Source organism: Symphalangus syndactylus, chromosome 24, assembly GCF_028878055.3.
Source record: "Symphalangus syndactylus isolate Jambi chromosome 24, NHGRI_mSymSyn1-v2.1_pri, whole genome shotgun sequence".
In the NCBI taxonomy this organism is placed as follows: domain Eukaryota; kingdom Metazoa; phylum Chordata; class Mammalia; order Primates; family Hylobatidae; genus Symphalangus; species Symphalangus syndactylus.
In genome coordinates, this window is record NC_072446.2 from 22,107,426 (window position 1) to 22,126,867 (window position 19,442).

General features: G+C 49.7%; 2 long non-coding RNA genes across 2 annotated transcripts in view; both read right to left on the bottom strand.

Moving 5' to 3' along the window:
• Positions 1-6,994, bottom strand: part of LOC129474388 (uncharacterized) — a 33,941-nt gene extending 26,947 nt beyond the window's left edge. Inside the window, exon 1 of the long non-coding RNA XR_008654536.2 lies at positions 6,963-6,994. This is a non-coding gene — a long non-coding RNA (uncharacterized lncRNA). The remainder of the gene's footprint in view (positions 1-6,962) is intronic.
• A 5,844-nt stretch (positions 6,995-12,838) lies between these two features.
• LOC134735832 (uncharacterized) lies at positions 12,839-19,070 on the bottom strand. The gene is made up of 4 exons (XR_010119359.1): positions 18,885-19,070; positions 18,515-18,627; positions 17,517-17,613; positions 12,839-13,472 (listed from the first exon to the last, which is right to left on the bottom strand). It is a non-coding gene; the product is annotated as an uncharacterized lncRNA (long non-coding RNA).
• Positions 19,071-19,442: the final 372 nt, after the last annotated feature.

Genomic DNA, 19,442 nt, shown 5'->3' on the forward strand with positions numbered 1-19,442 from the left:
GGCGGCCGGGCAGAGGCGCTCCTCACTTCCCAGACGATGGGTGGCCGGGCAGAGGCGCTCCTCACTTCTTCCCGGATGGGGCGGCCGGGCAGAGGCGCTCCTCACTTCTTCCCGGATGGGGCGCCCGGGCAGAGGCGCTCCTCATTTCTTCCCGGACGGGGCGGCCGGGCAGAGGCGCTCCTCACTTCCCAGACGGGGCAGCCGGGCAGAGGCGCTCCTCACTTCTTCCCGGACGGGGGCGGCCGGGCAGAGGCGCTCCTCACTTCTTCCCGGACGGGGCGGCTGGGCAGAGGCGCTCCTCACTTCCTCCCGGACGGGGCGGCCGGGCAGAGGCGCTCCTCACCTCCCAGACGATGGGAGGCCGGGCAGAGGCGCTCCTCACTTCCCAGACAATGGGTGGCCGGGCAGAGGCGCTCCTCACTTCCCAGACGGGGTGGCCGGGCAGAGGCGCTCCTCACTTCCCAGACGATGGGTGGTCGGGCAGAGGCGCTCCTCACTTCCCAGACGGGGCGGCCAGGCAGAGGCGCTCCTCACTTCCCAGATGGGGCGGCCAAGCAGAGGTGCTCCTCACCTCCCAGACGGGGCGGCCAGGCAGAGGCGCTCCCCACCTTCCAGATGGGGTGGCGGCCGGGCAGGGGCTGCAATCCCAGCACCCTGGCAGGCCAAGGCAGGCGGCCGGGGGGTAGAGGCTGCCGCGAGGCCAGACCACGCCACCGCACTCCAGCCCGGGCAACACCGAGCACTGGGTGAGCGAGACTCCGTCTGTAGTCCCAGTACCTCGGGAGGCTGAGGCGGGCAGAGCACTCAGCGTCAGGAGCTGGCGACCAGCGTGGCCAAGATGGCGAACGCGTGCCTGCATCCAAAGGAGAAAAGGCAGGCAGCGGTGGCGCGCGCCGGCACTCCCAGGCAGTCCGTGGCGCGGGCAGCAGCAAGCCGAGTAGATTGTAGCCTGGGCCAGAGAGAGAAAGTAAGAAAGAAAGAAAGAAAGAGAGAGAGAGAGAGAGAGGGAGGGAGGGAGGGAGGGAGGGAGGAAGGAAGGAAGGAAGGAAGGGCGGTTTTTACGTTTTTAAATGATTTTTAAAATTTGAAAGAAAGGCCAGGCACGGTGTCTCATGCCTACAGTCTCAACACTTTGGAAGGCTGAGGCGGGCAGATTACTTGAGCCTAGCAGTGTGAGCCCAGCCTGGGCAACATAAGGAGACTCCATCTCTACAAAAAATACAAAAATTGGCTGGGGGTGATGGCATATGCCTATAGTCCCAGATACACAGGAGGCTGAGGCAGGAGGATCACCTGAGCCCAGGGAGGTTGAGGCTGCAGTGAGCTGTGATTGTACAGCTGCACTCTGGCCTGGGTGACAGAGTGAGACCCTGTCTCAAAACAAAACAAAATTGAGGCCAGGTGTAGTGGCTCACACCTGTAATCCCAGCACTTTAGGAGGCCGAGGCAGGCAAATCACTTGAGGTCAGGAGTTTGAGACCAGCCTGGCCAATATGGTGAAACCCTGTCTCTACTAAAAATACAAAAATTAGCTGGGCATGGTGGCTGCATGCCTATAGTCGCAGCTACTCGGGAGGCTGAAGCACGAGAATTACTTGAACCGAGGAGGCGGAGGTTGCAGTGAGCCAAGATCATGCCATTGCACTCCAGCCTGTGATACACGGTGAGACTCTGTCTCAAAAAAAAAAAAAAAAATTGAAAGAAGAAGAATGCTTTATGACACACAAAAATTATATGCAATGTACATCTGTGTCCATAGATAAAGTTTTATTGATACACAGCCCAGCTGCTTTGTGAGCTATCTATGATTGCTTTCATGCCACGATGGTAGAGCTGAGCAGCTGCAACACAGACTGTACAGCTTGCAATGCCCAAAGGATTTTCTATGCAGCCCTTTACAGCAAAAGTCTGCAGATATGGTCGTGTACCTCGCACATATTGTTCTGTACCTTGCTGTTCTCACATCACAATAGATCTCAGGCGCCTTTTGCTATCGGCACATACTGAGCTACTTTATTTCTTTGAACAAAGGCTCTGACATATGTCCCTGTGTCACTGGGCCATTATTTATCCAGTTCTCATGACAGACTCCCAAACTCTTGTTTAAACGAAAAGATTTCATGTCTTAGGAAAGTTTGAAAATTCCTCACAAGGACAAGAAATCTCAAGGAGTCATTCTGTTTATTATTTATATCTTGTTCTCTCAGAAATCGGATTTGTGGTGGCTTTCCAGAGGAGGGGCAGACCCAATAAAACCCCATAAAACCATGAAGACAGAGGTGAAATACCAGGAAAGGCTTGGACTCCAGATGCCTGTCCTTCCCAGCTGAGGAAGCCTGGATTATATTTGAGCTCAAGGCTTTATTTGAATCATATTTGCAGATGATGCAAAAATCTTTGTGGGTGTTTATTTTCCTCAAGAGGGAGTTTGGAGGCAGAAGGCCTCTGAGAAGTTGGAAAAAAGGCCAAGCAGGATAACATAGAACAGCGTTTCCTACCCTTACATTTGCCAAATCTTGAAGCAAATGATCTATTATTTACTTAATATTTCCTTTAACTTTTTTTTTTTCAAAAAACCTTATAGTTGTTTTATAGTTGTTGTGGTTCTGATTGATGAGATAGCTATATATATGGTTTTTGTTCTTTTTTTTTTCCTGAGACAGAGTCTCACTTTGTTACCCAGGCTGGAGTGCAGTAGCATGATCTGGACTCATTCCACCCCCACCTCCCAGGTTCAAGTGATTCTCCTGCCTCAACCTCCTGAGTAGCTGGAACTACAGACACCACCACCACGCCTGGCTAATTTTTATATTTTTAGTAGAGATGGGTTTTCATTATGTTGGCCGGGCTGGTCTCGAACTCCTGACCTCAAGTGATCCACCAGTCTCGGTCTCCCAAAGTGCAAGAATTACAGGTGTGAGCCACCACACCTGGCCTATATGTTTTTTTCAGATGCATTTAAATACTTAATAAATACTAAAATTATTTAAAAACACACAACCACAACTTCATGTACTGCCTACAATCATACTGCAAATCAACATGGGTGCCTGTGCTAAACATTTTTAAATGCTGGGGTATCAGACACTGGGGGTTGCCTTGCCAATTGCCATTCCCCTCTTCTTTCCTGCTGAGAAAACCCTGACTTTGTGCAGCTGGCTGTGTGCCCAGCCCTAGGGGAAAAACTGCATTTGCTTTACCCAGTCATGGCCACCCTGTTCTCCTGGACCTGTGATTGGCTCAGAGGTGGTCACATGACCCAGTTTTGTCCGAAGGGAAACTCAGCTGGGGGCTTCTGGGAAAGAGTTTCCTCTATGACAAGAAAGAGGCACATAAAGAGAAACCTATTTGCCCCTTTCCTTCTCTGCCTCCTTTGGACATTGTGTGAAGAGGTGATGAGTGAGCTGTGGCAGCCATCTGTGATGTGAAGACCAGACTGAGGACAAGTTGCTGACTTGCTGTTGACGGAGGAGAGGGAGAGTGCAAAGACTGTGGGTCCTTTATGACAACCTTAAGATGACAAATACACCATGAGGTCTCTAGTCTGTCCAGAAGTCTTTTAAACAAACAGTAAATGTAATTAGAGTCTAAGCTGCTGTAGTGGAGCCTCTGAAGCTGGCTTAATAGACCCAACTGGCTTTGTGTTTTCGAGCTGGACTCCAGGGTCAAACACACTCATGTTCATATTCCAGCTCCACCAAATACTCCTGGCTCTGTTACCCAAGGAAAGTGACTTCACTTTTCTAAGCCCTTGCTTTCCAATCCATAAAACTGCAATAGTAATACTAGTTATCTCAGACAGTGACTTTTGAGAAACAACTTTTAAATTTATTTAGAGCATTTCGAATATAGTAAGTGCTAACTGCTATCATCATCATCATCATCATCATCATGTCTTTAGTATTCATACAGTCCTTTTAAAATAGGGGGAAAGACAACATGGACAGAGACAGGAAGACAGGAAGTTGACAGCACCTAATTAAAGGCCACTAGCCAGGCACAAGATGAGCAGAAAATGATCTGAGTGTCAGAGCTGACCACAAGCTGCAGATGAATCAGCTTTTCAGTGAACAAGCTCCACGCAAGCCTGGAAGGCTGGGTGACAAGCGTGATAGGCAGACTCCTGGCTGTGAACCTTCTGTTCCATGATGCATGACTCACACCTTTCCAGGAGCCCTGGGTTTACATTTGGTTATCTCATCGTTTTAAAGGATATGGGGAAGCTGTCCTGGATCCAAAGGCATGGAGACAGTGACCCAGGGGCGATTTACGTAAGAGGCTGGAAAGATTCAGGGGCAAGGTCATCATCATCACTGCCTCCATGGGAAGTGTTTAATTTACAAAGCAGCTGTTGGCCATGCATACAGCCGCCTGAATGAACGGAATGGACCACGAGGTTGTCCTGAGCGGAAAGAGCACTGGGTGGTGAGTCAGGAAACTCATGACTCCACCACGTGACACTGGGGAAGTTTTCTCTGCATTCCAGACCTCAGTATCTCCATGTGTATGGTGGGAATCCAGAGCAACCTATGGTCCTGAGGAGGAGTGACAGGTAGAAATGCATTCAGCTGCAAGTAACTGGAAATCCACCTGACTGCGGCTCGGACCCGAAAGTGTTTATTTATAGCACCAAATAAAAAGTTCAGAGGGAGGGAATTCTCCATTCTTGCGCCTCAGCCTCCCCAGTAGCTGGGATTACAGGTGCATGCCACCATGCCCAGCTAATTTTTGTGTTTTTAGTAGAGACAGAGTTTCGCCATGTTGCCCAGGCTGGCCTTGAACTCCTGACCTCAAGCGATCCACCTGCCTCAGCCTCCCAAAGTGCTGGGATTACAGGTGTGAGCCAGTGCACCCAGCCCTCAACTCCCAGATTTTACATGGATGTCTCATGGTCTGCTTTTGCCAAAGCTATTTGTTTTCCAGCCTGGAAACAGCTATACATCCACTTGTATGGTCAGGGTCTTTTGGTTGAAAGTGACAGAAACAAACCCAACTCAAAGTGACTTAAGAAAAAAAATAGTGTGTGTTTCTGTGCATGTTTTGGTTCATGTAAATGAAAAGACCAGATGGTTTCAGCTTCAGGAATGGCTGGATCCAGGTGTGCACCTGTTGTTTAGGAATCATGCTGTTTCCACTTCTTGGTTCTGTTTTCCTCTGTGTCAGTTAGGGTCACCTTATGTGGTGGCAAAAATAGTCCCTAGTGTCCCCCAGCTTCCATTCTGCCAGACTGACAAGCCAAGTGAGCAGAAGCTGACTGTCTGTGTAGCCTCAGCACATGTCTAGGGGTTGACTGTGATTGGCCAGACTTGGGTCACATGCCCATCTCAGACCAATCCCTGGGGCCGGGGGGATGGAATATGCTGACTTCCCAGGCCTGATTCATCCACCATCTCTGGCTGGGGAGGCACATGGAGAGTTAGTGGTGGAAGGGTGCTGTTACCGGAACATGGGGGAGGAACAGTGGTCAGGTACAAACAGCAGCTGGCCACGGAACCAGCCCCTTGCCTGTCCTGCTGTATCTACTTCAAGGCCTCCTTTGGCCTTGCCTAGTACTCAATACATGCTTGCCAATGAAAGAGTGATGCTACAAGTAGACGCAGGAAGGGCATGGTCTCAGGAACAATTTCCCAGGAGTAGTTAGGCAGCTTCTGATTTTTCACGTCCTGCCCATCTTCCTTCTAATCTCATAGGCTGGCATCCGTTCAAACTGCCAAGACTCAGTGGCAGAGCATGGCTGCTTCACGGGCTGTGTACCACGGTGGGCACCCGCCCACTGCAGGCCTGGGCAGAGGAAAGGTGAATCAAGAGTGGCTCACTCTGCCCTGTGGAAAGTGCACAGGAGGCTCCCGCTGGGGAGATGATGAGCAGGGGCTGACACAGGCGGGTGTCACCCTCCTCTTTGCTCCTCATTGGCCGCTCCTGCAAGCCACACTTTCGCCTGGTTCTCTTTCTCACCAGGAACTTCCGAAGAATCCCCTTCATGCCTGAGTCATCGCTCAGGTGCCCGTAGGGACTGGGCAGCTGATGCTACAGAGGGAGGCAGGCTCAGGGGACTGACAGGCTCGGGCACACGCGCTTTATCTATGGAGGCACCTGGAACTCTCTAACAACCTCTCTCATAGGTACAGGACTAGGAGCCACCTCTTTAGGATACAGCGTATCCCAATTTTCAGATTTCCAAACCCAGATGCAGACGGCCATTGAGGAAATGGCTCAGTCTCTAGCCGCCCTCCAACGACAAATCACATCTCTAGCTGGTGTCACCCTTCAAAACCGCCACGCCGTCGACCTACTCACAGCCGAAAAAGGCGGTACTTGCATCTTCTTACAGGAGAACTGTTGTTATTACATTAATGAGTCCCAAGTAATCGAAACTAGCATTAAAACCTACATCAGATAAAACGTAAACTAATGAATGCTAGCACTACTCCCTCCCTTTGGGAAACCCTCAAAACCCCCCTCTTAGCCTTCCCTTTTTAGGCCCCCTAATGGGTATCCTCGCTTTCTGCGCACTACTCCCCTGCCTCATTAAGTTTATGAAAAACCAAATCTCTTCCATATCTAACCAAACATTTACCCAGCTTCTCCTCAGAAACTACCAACTGTTAGCCACCAGCGAGGATGGAACAGATTCCACAGACGGGCTCACAACCTGCTAACCCAAGCCAGTCATGACAACCACCAAGCGATTCCACAAATTTCTTAACGATCTCCGCGCCGACAGCTGGCTCATCGCCAACCCATCCCTGCCCCTCAACTGGCTCACGGCACTGGAGGATCTATACCTACAAGGAACATTACCCCATGCACAACCCTGACAGTTCTCCCTGTGCCCCCTCCCCACAGCGCCCCCACTCAGCAGGAAGCAGCCAGATGAACCACGACGCCCATTTTCCCCCATTTAAGAAAACAAAAAGGGAGGAATGTTAGGTAACATGGGGTACCTTAAAATGGCGCCGTACCTTAAGCTGGGGCCGGTTCCGGGTTCTTCTCCCCTCCTTGACCGGGCACTGTCTGAACCCACCAATCAGAAAGAAGCATCTCCTGCCTTCCCTTGGGCCCGCCCCTAGCCCAATCCACGTCGGCCCAAGGGATATAAAACCCAGCACACCAGCAGCCCTCTTTCTCTTCTCTTCCTTCTCCTTGCGTAGTGCCACTCGATACCTCCAATAAAGATCTCTTGACCGCGACCGGTGTAGTTTGGTCTCCGCCCGGCCCCTTTCAGGGTCGGCTCCAGCAGACCTGTGAGCACGAGCGTGGCTCTCTGAGTCTAGCTCTCCGGGTTCATGGATCGCTTCCCAGCGGGACACCCTGGCCCTGTGACCAGAGCCTCACCCCTCACTCCCCTATTATCCTTGGATTTCAAAGCACTTTACACTCACACACTAATTAGAGAAGACACCTTCCGGTGCTCCAGAGAGGCAGGTATTTTTAATTAACTGCTCTTGCGAGGCCGCAGGGCATGGGGCTGCAAACTCTAATTCTAGGATATTGGCTCACAGAAGGTGATCCAGGGCGTCTTTGACTGCCACTTTCTCAGAGGCCCTCCTGGACTACCTGATCCAAAGTCGACCCCCCACCCTCATCTCATGCACCTGCCCGGTTCCTGGGTACTGCCTGTGTCAGTTTTGTTTTTGTTTTTTGGAGACAGGGTCTTTCTCTGTCATCGTGGTGCAGTCTTGCTTACTGCAACCTCTGCCTCCCAGGCTCAAGTGGTCCTCTGGCCTCAGCCTCCCATCTCAGCCTCCTGAGTAGCTGGGATTACAGGCATGAGGCACCACGCCTGGCCTTTTTTTTTTTTTAATTTAAATGTGTATTTATTTGCATATTGACTTACAATAATAATAGCAGCTATATTTATAGAACAACCACCATGTGCTGGGCCTGCACTTTGATTATATTATCCTCCTGGGCCACAGAGAGGTTAAGGAACTTCTTCAAGGTCACACAGCAGGTGAGGAAGCTGTATTTTTTTGGCTTGCTTGTTCACTTGTGTGTGCTTAGTGTTTGTCTTCCCCAGGAGAAGATCTGTTTTGTTCATTGCTGGGTCATTGCAGTGCCTAGAACAGTGCCTGGCCCCTAGTAGGCATTCAATAAATACTTGTCGATGGGGTGAATTTGGAATCCTGCACTCAGCTTGCATCAGAGCCCAAGTCTTTGTGTAAACGTAGACAACTCCTTTTGTGCCTCAGGGAGAAGGAAAACCACAACGTGGCTCTTTCCTAATTCTCCGCTCTTTTACACCTCCAGCTTTTCCTCAAGTGACTTCCTTTGCTTGCTTTCTCCTTTTCCATCATTTGGCTCAGAGGTCAGTAAACTATGGCCTGGGGGCCAAATCTGGCTCAGCTTGTGGTTTTTGTCAATAAAGTTTTATTGGAACACAGCCACATCTATTTCAGTTTTATCTATGGCTGCTTTAGATCTGTAATCATAGTTGTGACAGGAACTCATGAAGCATAAATATTTACTATCTAGCCCTTTACAGAAAAGGTTTTTGACCCCTGCTCTAGCTGACTTCACCCTTTAAGAATGAGTTAAAGGCCTCCTCCTCCAGGAAGGATTCTGTGATTTCCCAGGCTGGGTTAAGGGGTCCTGTTAGGTGTTCCTATAGCCCCATGTTTCCCTCTAATATGGAGTTTCTCTCACCTATAGGAGCCTTTTTAGACATCTTTCCCTGATCACCCAAACCCCTCCCCTCATGAAATTTTTTTAATTGACAAAAACTTGCATATATTTTTTAACTGGACAAATAAAAATTGTATATATTTATTTGCATACATTTATAACTTTAGGCGGGGCGCGGTGGTTCACATCTAGTAACCCCAGCACTTTGGGAGGCCGAGGTGGGCAGATCACCTGAGGTCAGGAGTTCAAGACCAGCCTGGCCAACATGGAGAAACACCGTCTCTACTAAAAATGCAAAAATTAGCCAGGCGTGGTGATGTGCCTGTAATCCCAGCTACAGCTACTCGGGAGGCTGAAGCAGGAGAATCGCTTGAACCTGGGAGGTGGAGGTTGCAGTGAGCCGAGATCGTGTCACTGCACTTCAGCCTGGGTGACAAGAGTGAGACTCTGTCTCAAAAAAAATTATAAATTTATATACAACATGATGTTTTGAAATATACATACATTGTGGAATGGCTAAATTAAGCCTCATAAAAATTTAATTTTTATACTATATGTCTGTTTACATACTACAGCCCTTTGAAGGGCCACAAACCATTGCAATATCTAAGCATTTTGACCCTGTTGAGGATGTTTGCTAATATAACACCCATTGGACTGTATTCATTCAGTTGAACAAAATGCATGAGCACCTACTATGTGCCAGGCCCTGTTCTAGGCACACAGGCCACAGGGTGAACATAGCAGCCACTGTCCTTCCATCTGATTGTCTGTTCATGGGATGCTCCCTCACCTCTCTGGGCAACTTGGAAGTGGGGACCCAGGTAATTCAACTTTAAATAAAACTTTTTTCCCAGAGCCCGGCACACAGTAGGCATTTAATGAGTTGAACAGCTTGTTAATGCGAATAGCTATGGAGATGTAAAGACACTGGTGGCATGGGTGATTGGGAAAAATAAAATTGCATTGAAATGGAGACAGGGATTGTCGGTGTGCTTTGGAGATTTTCACTGTGAAAATCTGAATAACTGCTGGTCATTCAGTCAGTTAACAAACATTTATTCTGGAATCTGGATAATTAGGCCACATCTGGGCACCATCCTTTTCAAGGCTCTACGATGCAAATGTCACTAACAGCAGTCCCAACTCTGGATGTGTATTTTGATTGTTCTTCACAGTGTTAAGAAATGACACACACACACACACACACCACACACGCACATATTAAATTGATCACCAATCTTTAGAAATTGGGAGATTTCATATAAAAGTCCAAATTTCTGTCTTCTCTGAAACAGAAGGGAAAACTCTGGCAGCCCTGGGCCTGCGTTCCTCATTGGCAGGGATCAGGTAGAGATGAGTGGCAGCTGCCTCTTTAATTTAATTTAAAATTAATGTATTAGTTAATTAATTATTTTTTTGAAAGAGTCTTGCTCTATCGCCCAGGCTGGAGTGCAATCGCATGATCTCGGCTCACTACAACCTCTGCCTCCCGGGTTCAAACGAGTCTCATGTCTCAGCCTCCTGAGTAGCTGGGACTATACACCCACACCACTGCACCAGGCAGATTTTTGTATTTTTTGGTACAGATGGGGTTTTGCCATGTTGGCCAGGCTGGTCACAAACTCCTGACCTCAAGTGATCCGCCCGCCTCGGCCTCCCAAAGTGCTGGGATTACAGGCGTGAGCCATTGCACCCAGCCTAGATGCTCATTTTCCAAAATACCCTAGTGAGAGATGCTGTGTAGAAGCACACTCAGCACACGCGCGCACACACACACACACACACACACACATAAATGAAGAATTCCCTGACAGGGAATTCCCTAACTGTGACCCTTCTGCCATGACATCCTGGGGTCAAAAACTCAAAAGGTTTTAGGAGCCCAGTAGGAAACGCAAATGGAGTGGGACCAATTCTGCTGTGGCCGCGCAGCGGAGGGGAGGCTTGAGCGTCCAGCTGGAGCCTTTTTCTGACTGCTGGGAGGGACAAAATATGAGTCCGGAACTGGGAGGCCTAGAGATGAAACCTGGCTCCATCCCAGTACTTCATATAGAACCCACCAGTTGACTGGACCTGGCTTTGGCTCTTGCCAGACTAGTGACGCTGGCGGGGTGGTGGGGGTTAAATTTTATATGCGAGGATCCATTGTAATACAATTGGCATAGCTGCTCCATTCTTTCTTGAACTCAGGAAATTGCAGCTCTGTGCTAATGGTGATCACATTGGTAGGGGGTGATTAATTAAATTATTAAAAACAAAAAGGAGTTACTGTGAATGTCTTTTCTGACCTCTTTTGGTGGGAAATCCAGGGAATTCTTCACTTACTGTGTATGTGTATGTGTGTGTGTGTTCATGCCAAGTGTGTTTCTACACAGCATCTCACTGGGGTATTTTGGAAAGCAAGCATCAGCAGTGTACCGTAAGAGGAGGCTGTGCAAGGGCAACTGAACCTTTGGGACTAAACGTTGGCCCACTCTTTGGTTGGTGTCTGTCCTCCCCACCAGATCGGGAGCTCCAGGGGCACAGCAACTTGCCTGCTTTGTTCTCCATGTATCCGTGAGCTGGACACATAATAGGTTCAAAAATATTAAGGAAAACCTTCGGTTACAGCGGGCTTGTCCCCTGCACAGTCCTGGTGTGTCCTCCGGGATCCTCTGGACATTTCCATGTGCTCTTCCCTCTGCCTGAGTAGCTCTTCCTGTCCCTTTGGCTCAGTTAATACCCCTTCTCCATTCATATCTCGGCTCCATGTCACCTCCTCAGGGAAGCCTTCCCTGATTTTCCAGACAAGGTTGAGTCCCCCTGTGAAATGTCTTTCTATGATTCATTCATTCATTTTCCCTCTCATCACTTAAACATTGAATGACTTCTCCAACAAACAGTCATAGGGCTCCTACTCTGCTCCAGGTTTTGTTTCAGGCACCGGGGACACAGCCTCTGCTCATATTCACAGAGCCCACATTTGGGGATCATTCAACACATAAGTAAACATATAACTTCCGGCTGTGATATGGGTTCTGAAGTCAATATACCAGGGTGACATGGTTAGAAAGTGACTGGTGGGAGGTGGTGGGGGATGGGTGCTGAGGTGACCCCATGAGGAGGCGACATGTGAATCAAGATTTGAACTAGAAGGAGGAGCCAGCCATGGGGAGATCTAGGGAAAAGCATCTGAGGAGAAGGAACAGCAAGTGCAAAGGTCTTGAAGCAGGAACACGTCCAGCACAACTGAGAAACAGCCAGCAGCCCATTATGGCTGGAGCAGGGTGGGGAGAGGTAAGCACAGGAAAGGGAAGGGGTGGCAGATGGTTCGGGACCTAGAGGACCTGAACTTTGGCCTGGGAGGGGAGGGTGGCCTATGGAGGGTTTTTTAAATTTATTTTTATTTATTTATTTACTTATTTTTTGAGACTGAGTCTCACTCTGTTGCCCAGGCTGGAGTGCAGTGGCACGATCTCGACTCACTGAAACCTTCGCCTCCCAGGTTCAAGTGATTCTCCTGCCTCAGCCTCCTGAGTAGCTGGGATTACAGGCACGTGTCACCACGCCTGGCTAATTTTTGTATTTTTAGTAGAGACAGGGTTTCACCATGTTGGCCAGGCAGGTCTTGAACTCCTGACCTCAGGTCTCACAAAGTGCTGGGATTACAGGCGTAAGTCACCGTGCCCTGCCTGAAGGGTTTTATTGATTTGTTTGTTTGTTCGAGATGGAGTCTTGCTCTGTCACCCAGGCTGGAGTATAGTGACACGATCTCAGCTCACTGCAACCTCTGCCTCCCAGGTTCAAGTGATTCTCCTACCTCAGCCTCCTGAGTAGCTGGGACTACAGGTGTGCACCACCACACCCGGCTAATTTTTGTATTTTAAGCAGAGATGGGGGGTTTCACCATGTTGGCCAGGCTGGTCTCAAACTCCTGACCTCAGGTGATCCGCCTGCCTTGGCCTCCCAAAGTGCTGGGATTACAGGCGTGAGCCATCGCGCTCAGCCCATTGGCGGGTTTTAACAACAAGGTTTTCTGTTGCTTCACAGTCTCAGCCTTCTCCCCATTTGCAGTTCTGCGTCTGTGTGAGTGCTGTTGGGCTTTCCAGCTGGTTGTGAGTTGCTAGAGGGAGCAGCCACGTTCGTCCTGATCTGCATATATCTGTGTCTGACTCTTAGAATGTGTTGGTCTTAGTCTGGGTGCCCCCGGAAGCAGACACTGAGGCAAGGATTCAAGTGATTTGTTTGGGAGGTAGTCTCGGGAAGTAAGGGAGTAAGGGAGTGGGGACATGAGACAGAGATGAGAAGACACACACAGGGGACATTTTTGAGCAAGTTACTGGTCTGGGCAACTGGGGCTCGATCCCACTGGGGAACTCTGGGAGCCAGTGTAAACATGCCTCCAGGCTATTTCCACCAAGGGGCAAGGAAACGGGCGTCTTCCTCCATCCACTCCTGTCAGTGGTTGGTTAAGGGCAGCTGCCAGGGGCATGATCTCTCAGGTACTTCACTTGTCCTGCATGGGCTCAGTGGGCTGTGGCGGCCAGAGAAAGCCCTTGGCAAAAAGATGTGGGTGCTGGCGGCCTGAAGCCTAGGCCAGCGAACAGGACTGGTGGGTGCAGAGGGGCGTGGCTGCCGCGGCCGCAGGGTGCAGTCTGTATTTCAGTAAATGAGCCACTGCTCACCAACAGAACGGCCTCTGGATGCGGATTAGGCCCGGGCACCACTCCCTCTTGAGTTTTTCACAAATCCCTGGAGTTCCTCAGGGGGTTACCTTTTGCTTCAGTCTCTTGGTTTTGTGTGGCTGAGATGGAAAGTTCTGGAAGCCTGGCCTGCCATCCTAGAAGGCTGGGGCTCACCACCTCCTGGGAATTGAGGGAGGAGAAATTTGGAAGTAGTTCCCTCAACAGTCCCCACTCCTGTCTCACATGGACAGATAGACAGACAGACGGGCAGCTCTGATGGTGTGGGCCCTGCATTCCAGGAGCAAAACCCTTCTCTCCCTCCCCCACCGGGGAGAACTGGACCATATTCAGATGGCACCATGCCTTCCACCCACCACCCGGAAACTGGCCTTGCTGGCAACGGGTGGGTGGGGAGGAAGGCTGAACTGTTGGGGCTTGTTCCCGGCCTCGGGAGCGGGGCAGGCAGCAGGGGTGAGTTGCAGGGATGGGCTGAGGTTAGAGATTCCCCTTGATGAAAATCCCTCGCCCCACAAATGGGCCTGTGTGGACAGAGAGGGCGAGTGATAGGAAGATGCGGTGAGGGCAGAGAGACGCCTTCCAGGGGAAGAAATCAGAGAATCCTGCCCAAGACCTGGAGCCCGCGAAGCCTCCCACCTCCTGGGGCGCCAGGTGAGGGGTGGGCATCCTCTCGTGAGACCAGGGCTCCTCGCTCACAGCCCTGTGATTCTTTCTGGCAAGGGCTGTGCTGTGTGCTATAGGGTACTGAGCAGCATCCCTGGCTGCCACCCACTAGGGCCGGCAGTTGGCTTCCTCTCCCAGTCGCGGTGATTGAAAATGCAGGGCTGGGCACGGTGGCTCACGCCTGTAATCCTAGCACTTTGGGAGGCTGAGGTGGGCGGATCACTTGAGGTCAGGAGTTTGAGATTAGCCTAGCCAACATGGTGAAACCCTGTCTCTACTAAAAATACAAAAATTAGCTGGGCATGGTGGCGGGTGCCTGTAATCCCAGCTACTCAGGAGGCTGAGGCACGAGAATCGCTTGAACCCAGGAGGTGGAGGTTGCAGTGAGCCGAGATCGCCCACTACACTCCAGCCTAGGAGACAGCGGGACCCTGTCTCAAAAAAAAAAAGAAAAAAAAATGCCTCCAGGCATTGTCAAATGTCTCCCGGGGTACAAAAGTGTCCCTGGTTAAGACCCACTGCCCTAGACCCGCTGAAGAAAACCCCTTAAACCAACCAGACAGAAGGGCTGGCATGGGGACTTGGGACTGCTCCCCCTTCCACCCTCCACTGCTTCTCTTTACTCCTTCCCCAGATTGGCAGATCTGGTTCTGCTACCCTCCCCCCGGGATCATTTGGGAAGGGGCTTAACCTCTCTGAGCCTCCATTTTCTCATCTGAAAAATGGGCCTTAAGAGGCCTTCCTGCACAGGCCCATTTGGAGTGATGATTATAATCATAACGTTGATGGTAATAATAAAACAGCTCACAATTTCAGAATGCCGACTTTGTTCCAAGCCCCGTGGTAAGTGATTTACATGTCTCAACACATTGAGGCTTCACACCCAGTGTGTTAGGCTGGGGCTGACAGTGCAGACACCCACTGCCCGTGCCCAGGCTGCTAACTTGCTATTCTGCCCTCCTTAGGGTGTCACATTCCAGCCAGTGGGAAAAGGAAAGGGGGAATGGCCTATCCTTTCCCTTTAAAGTACAACCTAGGCTGGGCACAGTGGTGTGAGCCAGAAGTCCCAGCTACTCGGGAGGCTGAGGCAGGAGGATCACTTGAGTCCAAGAGTTCTGGGTTGTAGTGTGCTGTGTCAATCGGGTGTCTACACTAAGCTCAGTGTCAACATGGTGATCTCCCTGGGAGAGGGGAACCACCAGGTTGCCTAAGGAGGGCTGAAATGGCCCAGATCAGAAACAGAGCAGGTCAAAACTCCCGTGCTGATCCGGTAGTGGGGTCACTCCTGTAAATAGCCACAGCACTCCAGCCTGGGCAACATAGCGAGACCCTGTCTCTAAAAAAAAAAAAGTACAACCTGGCTGGGCATGGTAGTTCATGTCTGTAACTCTAGGCCAAGGTGGGAGGGTCACTTAAGGCCAGGAGTTCGAGACCAGCCTGAGTAACATAGCAAGACCTCATCTCTAAAAAAATTAAAATTAATAATTAAAAAAATAAAGTACAGGCTGGGTGCAGTGGCCCACGCCTGTAATCTCAGCACTTTGGCAGGCTCAGGTGGGTGGATCATGAGGTCAGCAGATCGAGACCATCCTAGTCAACATGGTGAGCCCCCCCTGTCTCTACTAAAAATATAAAAATTAGCTGGGTATGGTGGTGCGTGCCTATAATTCCAGCTACTTGGGAGGCTGAGGCAGGAGAATCACTTGAACCCAGGAGGTGGAGGTCGCAGTGAGCCGAAATTGTGCCACTGCACTCCAGCCTGGTGACAGAGCAAGACTCCCTCTCAAAAATAAATAAATTAATTAATAAATAAAATAAAATAAAGTACAACCTGGAAATCAGCCACATAGCTTAGAGTCACATCCCATTGGCCAGAACTTGGTCACATGGGTACATCTGACTGCAAGGGAGGCTGGGAAATGTACTTTTTATTGAGACAGTCTTATGCTCAGCTACAAGTTCATTACTATGGAAGTAGGGGAAGATACTTAGGGACAACTAACAGTCTCAACCACATTCTATTTCACAGATAGGGAAACTAAGGCACAGCATGGTTAAGTGGTTCCTCAAGGTCACAAAGAGAGTAAGGAAATAAGACAATGTATGTAAAATGCCAGGCAATGCTTAAGTGCTCAAAGCCAGCCTTCTCTAGCCACTCTCTTCCCACACATCCTTTGAGTATCATCCATTGAAATGTATTTGTTTCAAGGGTCTCCTTTAGAGGAGCATGCTGGAATTTCAGGCACCGTGAGAACGGGTAAGTTTTCTTCTGCCCTTGAAATCCACACCCTTTAGGTCATCCAGGTGAGATCCACAAAATAACCCAATGCTTTTCAGGATAATTTCTCAAGCAGAGCAAAGGACTCACATGCCCCAGTAGGAGATATGTTGAGGCAAGTTCCCGGCCAGAAAGATTCTCCTAAACTACAAGGAAACTGAGGCCCAGAGAGGGGACAGGACCTTGCCGAGGCCACACAGCCAGCTTCTGACAGATCCGAGACTAGGTCCCCCGCCAAGGAGCACTGGCATTTCCCCAGGACCTTTTCCTGTTTGTGTCTCGTGTTAGCAGTTCTCAAATGTCTCATGTTCCGTGATATTTAAGTGTGAGGCAATTAATCACCATTGCATGCTCCGTGTGTCTGGGCAGGGCCTGTCACATGGTGGGGTGCCTGGGTAGGGCCGTGGTCCTTTGTTGGGGAACTCCAAATCATTATCTTCCGGGAGCTTTCTCTTTTGTCTTCAGTCAGGGGTGCTTCCCAAGATAGGAAAGCCTTTATCTCCTGTCCTAGGCAGCTATTCCTGAGGGCCAGGTGGGAGAAGGAGTCTGCAGATCTCATTGTTCAGTAAATAGATTGACATTTGTTTTCTGTGTAGAACCCCCATTCCTGTGGTCAGGGCATCCCTGGTTCAACTGCTTCACCTTAGAATCTTCCATGAGCATGAAGGGGGCTGAGGGTCCTTGGGGACTTTCATCTCACTCCTCAGGCTTCAGTGCTCCCTGCAGAGGTCTCAGCCCTTTCAGGGCTCTGGGGTGCCATGTACCTGCCTCTGCCTCACCCAACCTTCCTGCAGGCACTTGCTGCCAGTTTTCTCTGGCCAGCTCAGTGGGATCCCTCACCCATCAGCTGCTGTGCAGCTTTTATAACCCAGCGGCATCACCTCTTCCTCTGCCTGTTCTCTGCCCTGTGTATTTGTGTTCTTTTACCCTGTCAGTGAGATTTCTGGAAGAAGCAGAGGTTTACACTATGGTGACACCCTTTACTGGCTGCCTAACAGCTGGACCCTCAGTCCTCAACAGCAGAGCCCTGATTTTGTTTGGGGGTGGGAGGTGATAGGTCCAGCCAGGGGAGAGGGATTCAGATTGGGCTGTGTCAGTCACACTATCCCACTTCCCTTTTCCAGCCTCCTTTGCAGCGTGGAGCAGAGATATGACCAGTTCTGGCCAATGAAATGTGAAGGGAAGTCCTTTCAGGGAGATCATGGGAAAGATTTTCTTTCCAGATTAAAAGAGCTCAAGGAGAGGCCAAGCATGGTGGCTCATACCTGTAATCCTAAAACTTTGGGAGGCCGAGATGGGAAGATCATTTGAGTTCAGGAGTTTGAGACCAGCCTGGGCAGCATAGTGAGACCTTGTCTTTATCTAAAAAAAACAAAACAAAACAACAACAAGAAGCTCTCTAAAAAAAAGCTCAACGGGAGTGTTTTGTGTTTTTTTGTTTGTTTGTTTGTTTTTAGATGGACTCTTGCTCAGTCGCCAGGCTGAAGTGCAATGGCGCGATCTTGGCTCACTGCGACCTCCACCTCCTGGGTTCAAGCGATTCTCCTGCCTCAGCCTCCCGAGTAGCTGGGACTACAGGTGTGTGCCACCATGCCCAGCTAATTTTTGTATTTTTAGTGGAGATGGGGTTTCACCATGTTGGCCAGGATTGTCTCGAACTCCTGACCTCAGGTGATCCACCTGCCTTGGCCTCCCAAAGTGCTGGGATTACAGGCATAAGCCACTGTTCCTGGCCAAGATTTTTTTTTTTTAACGCACCACCCAACACTCCTATCTTGAACTGCATTAAGGGATGTGATGCTTGGGGCTGTGGCAACTATATTGTTACTGTGGGGCCACGAAGCTAATGATAAAAAGCCAACATGGAATGGCTAAATATGAAGGCTGAAAGTAGCTGGATGCTGAATGACATTGCTGAGATGCTTTTTTGACCCTGAAGCCATCAACTTTCAAAGTTTTGTCCGTGCAATAATAGAATGCCTTTACTGTTTAACCCACTGAGACTGGGGCATTCTGAAGCTTTCAGCAGAAGGCATTCCTAACTAATACACTTGTACTCAGGCTACCATATTTTGGTCCTGCAGTTTCTACCCAAAATTCCAAATGATGGGACCATCTCTTATTTCCAGGATTGGCTGACACGCCCATCTCCCACCTTCCCTTCTTGGGAGCTGATGAACAGCCTGTCGAATCTGCTTAGATCCTCTGCAGGGTGAATGAGATATAAGGAAACTTCTTGAATGAATCTTTGACATTGACTCACCTTAAACAGGCACAACATTTGCTTATATTTTGGGGCCTGGATTCTTTGATGTATTATCAAACTCCAGAATTCACAGCTCTCAGGGAATTTTTGACTGTATCAGTTAGAAAGACCTGGAAGCAAATAACAGAAGAATTATAATGACTAACAATTATATGGTGAGTATAACTTGCCAGGTACAGTAATTAGCACTTCATTTACGCTAACTCATTTAATAACTTAACAACAACCCTATGAAGCGGATACTATCGTTCCCTCCATTCTCCATATAGGGAAACTGAGGCACAGAGCTAGTCAGTAACATAACTGGGCTGCCACAATATAGAGCCAATTAGCAGTGGCTTCGGCCATAATGACATCTATCACTTACTTAAAACGAAGTTTGGCATTGTCAGCCCAGGAGTCCTCCAGCCTAGACCTTGGCCATGTCACTGTTTTAGGATGGGGGCTGGGATCCTGTATCCGGTTTTCCCAATGGATGTGTCCAAAACAAACAGGTAGGAACAGGGGCAGTAGTGCCAGCTCCTTAGAGAGAGAAAGTCTCCCTGGAGCACTCATCCCAGCTGACTTCTTGTTGTGCCTCATTGGCTAGAGTCAGGTCACATGCTCACCTTGGTCCAATCACTGGCAGATTTGAATGGGTGTGGCATGCTTGACTAGACCAATCACATTCATCTCCTGGGGCCAGACACTATGGCTGCCACTAACCAGGGTTCAGTTAGCGAGGAAGAAGGGGATGGTTGCTGGGCAAGCAGCTGGTGTCATCTGCCCCAGCAGCTGACGTTTACTGAGCATGTACAGTGAGCCAGGCTCTGTCCTAAGCTCTTCATGTGTAATATCTCATTAGGTCCTCGTGTTATTTATTATTATTTAGAGACAGGGTCTTGCTGTGTTACCCAGGCTGGAGTGCAGTGATGTGATCCCAGCT